Source organism: Garra rufa, chromosome 2 (genome assembly GCF_049309525.1).
Source record: "Garra rufa chromosome 2, GarRuf1.0, whole genome shotgun sequence".
Taxonomy (NCBI): Eukaryota; Metazoa; Chordata; class Actinopteri; order Cypriniformes; family Cyprinidae; genus Garra; species Garra rufa.
Genome location: NC_133362.1, coordinates 56560350 through 56570007, shown reverse-complemented (window position 1 = coordinate 56570007; position 9658 = coordinate 56560350). Strand labels below are relative to the sequence as shown.

The 9658-nt window shown below is 39.4% G+C and overlaps 1 long non-coding RNA gene across 1 annotated transcript; it reads left to right on the top strand.

The window, feature by feature from the left end:
- Positions 1 to 7426: 7426 nt before the first annotated feature.
- On the top strand, positions 7427 to 9283 carry LOC141325314 (uncharacterized). The gene is made up of 4 exons (XR_012353761.1): positions 7427 to 7553; positions 8029 to 8105; positions 8962 to 9027; positions 9205 to 9283. It is a non-coding gene; the product is annotated as an uncharacterized lncRNA (long non-coding RNA).
- The last annotated feature ends 375 nt before the right edge of the window (positions 9284 to 9658 follow it).

Below are 9658 nucleotides of genomic sequence, written 5' to 3'. Positions count from 1 at the left end.
TATTGCCTCATCTGGCCCGAATGTTGGTGTGGCCTCTACATCCTCAGTGAGTCCAGCCTCAGACACACCAAGGAAGAGAACCCACAAATCCATGGATGATCTGATCAGGGAGATGGAGGATAGGGAATCTGCAAGAGAACAGGAAGCAGTCAAAAGGGAGGAGAAAAGATGGAGAGAAAAGGAGAAGTAGGAGAGACGAGAACAACAAGAGTGGGTGGAGAGACAACATGCTGAGCTCAAACCAGGGTGGGTGGCAGGGTGGGTGTGGAAAGTTGTAGAAAAAGTTGAAGCTGTTTTCCCACTTCCACGACTTTGTGACAGCGTGGGGAAAAACTTCCGTAAACCGCTCCTTCCGTGCCCATATCTGGAAAGAAAACAGCATTCATCATTTTCCTATGCTCCCTTCATATGGCTGCCATAGACGCCTATTGACGAGAATAATAATAGTAATAATAATAATAATAATAATAATAATACATACGGATATAGTAGGGGCTATATCCCTTCGGGCATGGCCCCTAATAAATAACACTTGCCAAGTCAAGTATTCAAAGCAGTTGCTACATAACTGCAGTACAGGGCTTATACATGAACATAAATGAAATTATTGAACCTAATCATAGGAGCTTTTTTTTTTTAAAACAAAAACACTTCATAAGTTTTTGCATCTGGAATCTTCACATGCATTTCAGCAAGTAACTAAACTGCAGTTATATTGTATCTGTACTTCATTGTACTGTAAATCTACAGTTGCACTTGCTGGTTTACTGCAGTTGAACTAATAAATTATGTTTTTATTAACAAAGTTCGGAAGGAGCACAATCAGATAATTAACAATGAACATGAGGAGCGCAATCAGCAATCAACCTAATTAACAGACGTGTATTTATACCGCAGCTTCACCTCTGTTCCTTGACAGATTTTTAGCATTTTGGTTTGCACCTTATGTCGACATGTCTTTACCTCAACTCTCCCCGTCCAACAACGAGCCTGAACATCCCTCCGTTCTTCAGCTGCAGTCTTCCGACCCCACGGCTTCACCACCAACGCAAGGTGCTCCTGCCGAGCCCCACACCTCACCACGGGGCCGACGCTCCGTCCGAGCAGCTACGCGTCCATCGATACGCTGAAGCCAATGCTCTCCTCCACCGGAGAGATCTCCAACCACTTCACTGGCATCCTCCTATCGTTCAGCCGTATCATCGATTCCCCCTATTGAGAAATGGACCGAGTAAAGCCTGAGGCAAGCACTAATTAACTCCGACGTTCAGTTCTCTCGGAGAATGAATAAAGCAGAGCTTTACCAACTGTACGTTACCTTACAGTCAGTCAACGTCACGCCCAGATCTTCAGCAGCCAACACAGCGAGGAAAGCTTGCAAGGCTCAGAACTCTCCTTACTCGACTCCTCCATCCTCCCGCCCTGGATCTTCCACTGCGGCAGGACGCCGCTCACTTCCCACTTCAGCTCCGCCAACATCAGCTCTGTCGGCCGTTGCACCTTCGGCAATTTGGCCAGCTGACCCTTCCTCAGCCGCCCAATATCTTCCTCCCACCACTAAAAAACCCTTTCTTCCATGGCCTCCAGCCCCTATCCCAGATGCTAGCGTGAGCTTGCCTCCGCTAGCAGCGCAGGCTTCACAGGCCCACAGGCCTCTCAGGTCTACACAAACACCACCCCTTTCACCTGGCCGTCAGCAACAGTATCTGATCCAAGTGCGAGGTTGCCTCAGCTTGCGACTCAAAGCCTTACCTCTTTTCCTTTTCCTTACAACCCTTATAACCCTTCTTCCTTTCAGTGGGGGAACGCTAGCGTGAGGCTGCCTCCGCTAGCGGCGCAAGACACGCAGACCTCCAACCCTGCCCACTTTCTGTGGCCTTCAGCTTTAGCTGCGGATGCAAGCGTGATGCTGCCTCCGCTCGCACCGCAGGCCCACACATTTTCTTTTCCTTCCTTACCCTCTCACGCTCCTCTTAGACTCCCACTTCAAACTCGACAGCCGGATTTAAGCGTGAGGCTGCCTCCACCGACAATCACGGCCTCCGCTCCTTCTCTCACCTCTGTACTACAGTCAAAATCACCGTATTTTCTCTTCACAGTGACACCTCTGCCAGCCCCACCAAATGCCGTGGCCGCAGAACCACCCCCAGTGCCGCACAGCATCCGAGCGCAGATCTGGCAGGTACGGACATAGACCTTTCCTCCTTACTCTCTCTGCTTCCCGCTTCTGAATCTAATCGTCAAATAGAAACTCAGCCTTAAGGATTTTATAATTCTCAGAGTTCTCCATCATATTCAGTCGCTTCACTGAGATAGTCTGCTCAGCTCTCCCCCACAGGCAGTGCGAGTTGAACGATTATTTGGTGCTGATAGCCGAACTCGTGCTGTCATATGGGGAGGGCACTTCTACACATATCACAAACTCTTCTCTGCAAAATGCGCCATAAGGGTTTCCCAGTGGAACCAATGCCCTTACTGGGGCGCACTTGACCCGGACCACCACAGCAGAGTATTTCTCGGCTGTAGGAACGTTTCATGCGCGGTATGCAGGTCAATAGCTCATTCCACCACCTCATGCCCACAAGTTAACCCTTCCATTCCTCCGTGTCCAGTCTCAAGCCCTGTTAAATCTACCAGTTACGTGCCAAAACTCGCACCAGCCTACACAAATCAGGACTCCAGAAGTGGGGCTCTTTCTTCTTCCGACAGCAGGCAGTCCTGCAAGCACTTCAACGCCGGCAGATCTGCCAGACAGCGCTGCCGTTACCTGCACTTCAGCAGTTCCTGTGGCGGTGCGCACACCAGTCACGTTTGCCCTGTTCTAAAATCTAAAAATTACTTATCGACTCCTGTCAATATTTCTCATCTGTCTGTTGAATTGTTTAACCATCCCGACACCAAATTCACCAATTATCTGCTCTCCTGTCTCACACGCGGTTTTAACTTTCTGGGGTCTGAGGGTGTTTTGGGGCCCTGAAGAAGTTTTGACATGCCCTGACATTTGTGCTTTTTTCAGTATCTTAAAAACATATGAATGGTTAAAGTCAGATTAAATTGTAATCAGCACATATTGGGCTACAATAATATGCAAGCAACATTAATGTGCATGTTTGTGTTTTTGAGAAAACTATGTTTATGTGTGGTTATTGAAAATCAAAAGTTTTGAAGTCACTGAAATAAGGCCATGAAGCACATACAAGACAATTCTTTACAAGACTTTGGATAATTGGATGTCGTAGGCTAGAATTTTTTTAACCAAATGATGTGAAAATCATCTCGTTCACTCGTTCAGAGAAAACAATATATTGATGTAAATTTTATAAAACATGTTTTGTGATCGCAAGGGATTATTCATAGGTGTGGCAATGACCCATGAATATTTAGCAAATCACACCTGAGAGACAAAAGAGCCCTCCCTAATGGCCCCATCAATGACTGACTTGACTAGAGCAGGTAAGGAAACAATTTGAGAAGATTCAGAGAATGGAGTTTTAGATAATTTTTATTTTATTTACTACACTGTATAACCAAAACATACATAATGAAGGTCAAAGACACATTATTGAGCTCCCTCATCTTACCACATAGATGTGCACAGACTTTGTGGCATTTCTGAAAACTTCTTCTGAATTCTGTTCAACAAATGAAACGGGTAAATCTTACCCGCTATTTTGTGTGCACTTAAAAAAAATACAAAAAAAGTCAAAAACTTGTTTTACACTAGAATATCTACGGTGCCCGCCAGGGGACACCTTCGGTTCACTTATGTTAGTCGTGGCCATGACATATTTATTCGAGATCATTTTGTCGAGGTAACGACATCCTTATGTTGTGGCCACAAGATGCGATGATGAGGGAACGAGATCCATTTCTCGTGGCCACGACTTCTTATGTTGAGGAAACAACATGCATTTCTCGAGGCCACGAGTTTAATACATAAACAAACCTGCGTGACCATAGTAACCCAGGATTATCAGAGATGGGTTTATTCATATTTTTTTTTTAATTAAGAAATTATTATATTAATTGTTACAGAAATTAATACAATATTAAATTATTATATTAACAATGGGCGAAGCTGTATATGCCAGTGCTGTCTGTGTGCGATGTAGACTATATAGGACTATATTAAAAAGTTTATCATGAATAAATATTACATAAAGTACATCAAATAAAATAGTCCTACAGGAAACATTTTATGCATCAGAGTCGTATCCATTAACTGATCCTCCTCTTTCCGTAATATTTTTATTATTCGTTTATATTCGTTATTTTCCCCTTCATTTCGATCTCCTTAACGTTCTGAATGTAGGTTCTATGACTGGGATTTTTACAGTTCAAAGGCTGAATTTAACATATACTGTATTTTATTTAGTCTAATTAATAGACAAATTTAGTGTTTCAATGAAGAGTGAATTATTCACGTAGTTTCATTTGGAAATCATTTATCGTCACACCATAAAATAAGCCTACATGACATTCCTTCTATTAACTGATCGTCTTTTTTCCGTATTTGTATTATTATTATCGTCATCATTATTATAATTATTATTAATTATTTTAATTAGCCTATTATTGTAGGCCTATATATTTTTTATTTTCGTTTATATTAGTTTTCCCCCTTCATTTTCATCTCTTTACTTAACGAATATGGAAATGATAAATGCTTGACATGCTATGACTGATTTTGACTGGAATGTAGTTTAAAGGTTGGATTGAACATATTTTTATTTTGTTTCATCTAATAGACTAGACTATATAATACTGTTCACTGACGAATGAATCATTCACGTAGTGAAACGAATATGTGACCCTGGACCACAAAACCAGTCTTAAGTCGCTGGGGTATATTTGTAGCAATAGCCAAAAATACATTGTATGGGTCAAAATTATAGATTTTTCTTTTATGTCAAAAATCATTAGGAAATTAAGTAAAGATCATGTTCCATGAAGATTTTTTGTAAAATTCCTACTGTAAACCAATCAAAATGTAATTTTTGATAAGTAATATGCATTGCTAAGAACTTAATTTGGAGAACTTTAAAGGTGATTTTCTCAGTATTTGGATTTTTTGCACCCTTAGATTTCAGATTTTCAAATAGATGTATCTCGGACAAATATTGTCCTATCCTAGCTTTCATATGATGTATATATCTCAGTTTTGTCAAATTTAACCTTATGACTGGTTTTGTGGTCCAGGGTCACATATAAATGAAAATAAAAATATATACAATAATAATAATAATAATAATTATTATAATAATGATGACGATAATAATAATAATACAAATATGGAAAAAAAGACGATCAGTTAATAGAAGGAATGTCATGTAGGCCTATTCGGTGTGACGATAAATGATTTCCAAATGAAACTACGTGAATAATTCACTCTCACTGAAACACTATATTTGTCTATTAATTAGACTAAATAAAATACAATAGCCTATTTTCAATTCAGCCTTTGAACTGCATTCCAGTAAAAAATCCCAGGCATAGAACCTACATTCAGAACGTTAAGTTAAGAGATCGAAATGAAGGGGAAAATAATGAATATAAACTAATAATAGCCTACAAATATTACGGAAAGAGGAGATATTGGATAAGACTGGGATGCATAAAATGTCTACATCGCGCACAGACAGCATCAGAATTCGCATATACAGCTTCGCCCATTGTTAATATAATAATTTAATATTGCAACAATTTCTGTAACAATTAATATAATAATTTCTTAATTAAAATAAAATATTAATAAACCTATCTCTGATAATCCAGGGTTACTATGGTCAAGCAGGTTTGTTTATGTATTAAACTCGTGGCCTCGAGAAATGCATGTTGTTTCCTCAACATAAGAAGTCGTGGCCATCAGAAATGGATCTCGTTTCCTCATCATCGCATCTTGTGGCCACGACATAAGGATGTCGTTACCTCGACAAAATGATCTCGTGGCCACAACATAATATGACGTTCCCATGAGTTAATATGACGTTCCCACGAATGAATATCTCGTGGCCACGACATAATATCACGTTCCCACGAGTTTATATGTCGTGGCCACGACAAACATAAGTGAACCGAAGATGTCCCCTGGCGGGCACCGTAAATATCAGTGTAGTTGAACATCTCAAGTTTCTAGTGCTCTCAGAGGAAAAAAGTTTGAAGGGACTCAAGGTAAGAGGGCAGGATTCATCTTTTGAGCAGGTTTGAGATCACTACAAAAACAAAACAAAACAAAAATCATATCAGGATCATCTGTCAGTATACAGTCATAGACTCTAGCATTTGTACTAATGTAAAAAAGGACATGTAATATCATTTAGCACTATATTACTAATAAACATAATGTAAACATATATTCAGTGTAAGCACTCATATTACTTTTACACCCTACTGTTATACAATAAAATAAATAAATAAAGTATGATTCTACAGTCATAAACATATCGTCATAAATGCATCTCACAGTCATAATCACATCGTTTTTCTAGAACATTCCCTGATAGCAACAGACTCCGGGGCGGATCCGCCCTCAAGTCGGCAGCTCCGCTGTACTGTCAGACTGTGTTTGGACATTCGCCCAGTATATGCCCCGCCTCCGGGCCGCGCTCTCTCCTTTAGCTGATTCATCACGGACACTGCGCGGATTCGCGATCCGTACGCGCCTTTTTTTTTTAACCGGCAACGTCATCATCCTTCCTCAGAGCAGAGAGTTTTGCGGCAGCGGCGGGCTGAAGAAGCTGATTACGGTAAGAATACTCTTAAAATGTGCTTTATTTGTACAGTTGCCAGTAACATTCACGGTAATAAAGTAGTTAATTGCTTTGTTTGTGTTTTTATTTTATTTTTTAAGTTGAGTTGTGAAATGTTCAGTGGAGGTTAGCTCTTTATTAGCATATAGTAGATTTGAGTAACTTGGCCAACTAAATAAACTGCTTTACCCATCTCACAGAAAGGAAGATATCCCGTCCAAATAGTCCTGATTTCCATATTTTAATCCTGATGATCAGTCCTGATTGTTAACGTTAGGTAATTTTTCACCCCTTTCCAAGAAATGACTGCTTGCGAGAATAAACTCTTTTTCTTAAATTGGGTTCTACAATATTATTTCAAATACATTTGTGCTTGTATTTCGTCAAATATTTTTAGTCAAATATTTACTTTTTGTCCATATAATACATATGAAATAAACTAGCGGACTCGTTACGGATGCTGCGCGGATTCGCGATCCGAACGCGCTTTTTTTCTAACAGTCATTTCAGAAATCAAATCCTCCTCAGAAGTATAACTGCACGCTAGAATACACATTTTTGTCACTTAAATTAGGTTTTAGAATATTAGTTAAAGTCTGTTTTTGCTTGTATTTCAATAAATATATCCCCAGCCTCTTCTCCTAATGTTTCAGTTCATATGAAATATAAAATTATATGATCGGACTCGATACGGATGCTGGGCGGATTCTCAATCCTAACGTGTTTTTGTTTTTCTAACAGTCGCATCTCAGAAATCCTCCAGAGTGAAGCTGCGGCCTGCCATGTTAAAGAGGACTGAACACGGTAAGAATACTTTTAAAATATGCTTTATTTGTACGATTACCAGTAACATTAACGTTAATAAATTAGTTATTGCTTTGTTTACATTTTTAATTCTGAAAGGGCGTTGTGGAACATCTAGTTAGCTCTTCAACGCGTTAGCATCTTGAGTAAGAACTGGCCTATTTGGACGGGATCTCCTTTTTTTGGGAGACAGGGCAGTTTATTTGGCTATAAGGATTTTAATCTATGCCTTTTATATAGCGAATATATAGGTATATTGTGCTATATTTTGTCATTAATGTTTGGTTCTGGAATTTTTAGCTGAAGTCAATTTTTGACAAATATATTCCCCATCTCTTGTAAAGTTATTTCAGATAATGTATATGAAATTACTAAGATACTGTCTGTGTGTGTGTGTGTGTGTGTGTGTGTGTGTGTGTGTGTGTGTGTGTGTGTGTGTGTGTGTGTGTGTGTGTGTGTGTGTGTTCTGTTGCAGTTGTAAAGCTCATTCAAGTGCTCCAGTCTGGTTTTTGATTCTACATCATCCATCGATATTCTACTTCATCTTTAAAAGTAAGATTAAATAGTTTTAAACTTGATTTAGCAAACTAGTTTGTCAATTGACAATGATCCACACTACAGCTTTAACATGAAATAAATGTGCAATGTCTCAATGGCAATGCATTCTGTCAATTTAGGACACAGTAGCAATAGCAGAGAATGGATACCAGTGAATGTAAATATTTTATATTACATAATTTTATGTTAATAATATTCTAATTAAGATCATGTTGGAGTGGTTAAGGCTTACTGTATCATCATAAAATGTTACATGTGGCAGCTTGTTGATACCTGGCCACTTGTTTGTACATGTATTGAGCTCATTCATTTATTTGATCTCTTGCATCCTTGTTTGGCATCTTTGACAGTTAGCAATATTCAGCTTAATTTATTCAAGTCTAGTTATTTATTTGTATAACATCCACAACACACAATTTTAAAACAGATTTATAGTAAGTTATTCTGATACTTCTATAATGGTTTAATTCTTTAACACTGAGCAGGGCAATATGACAATGATAAATGATCCACCGTTTGAGATCTTGCTTTAGTGTATTCTCCCCTTACAAATTAGCCATAGTTTTAATACTCTAACCATAGTTCAACCGTGGTATTTCTAATAAAATTGTGGTTATAAGAATGCTAATAAAAATGCCAAACAATTTGGTTGCTACTTGCTTACTATAATAAAACCATGGTAATTTTCGTAAGTGTTCTAGCAGTTATATCAGTACCGCTTTAGTGAAGGAGACTGAATACTATGTAATGAATATTTGCAGCTTCTCAAGACACACAACAAAGTGATTTACTTTGATTGAAAGATTTTATATATTAATCTGTTTTCACTGTTTTTTCTTCTGTGCTCCAGATCGTGTCCAAAAATATGACAGAATGCAATGTGGCTCAACGTGGATTCCCATTCTCTATATTTAAGGTGAAATGTTTACAAACCTATTTTTACATCCTACATTTAACAGTAGTTTTTGGTTGTGGTATACTAGTTTGTGCCCATTTTTTTTTTTTTTACAAATATATCCCACCTTATAATGTGGTTTCAGATTATTTATATGGAATTGAAAAATGCTAAGATACTGTCTGTGTTCTTTTGCAGCTTTACAGCTTATTCAAGAGCTCCAGTCTGGTTTTAGATTCTACTTCATTCTTCGATATTTTACGTCATCTTTAAAAGTAAGATTAAATAGAGTTTTAAACTTGATTTAGCCAACCAGTTTGTTAAATACTGACAATTCCTGCGGGAGCTGGCACTGCGGTGCAGGGGAGATGCTTCTGCGGAAGCGGGCTCTGCTGCGGCAGAGAAAGGGGTTTAGGAGCTTCTGCGGAAGCTGGTTCTCTTTCGGCGAGGAAGGGTTGTGAATATGGGCTCTGCTGCGGCAGAGAAGGGGGTTAGGAGCTTCTGCGGAAGCTGTTACTGCGGTGCGGGGAAAATGCTTCTGCGGAAGCGGGCTCTGCTGCGGCAGAGAATGGAGGGGGGGGGCGGCTCCTGCGGGAGCTGGCACTGCGGTGCGGGGAAGATGCTTCTGCGGAAGCGGGCTCTGCTGCGGCAG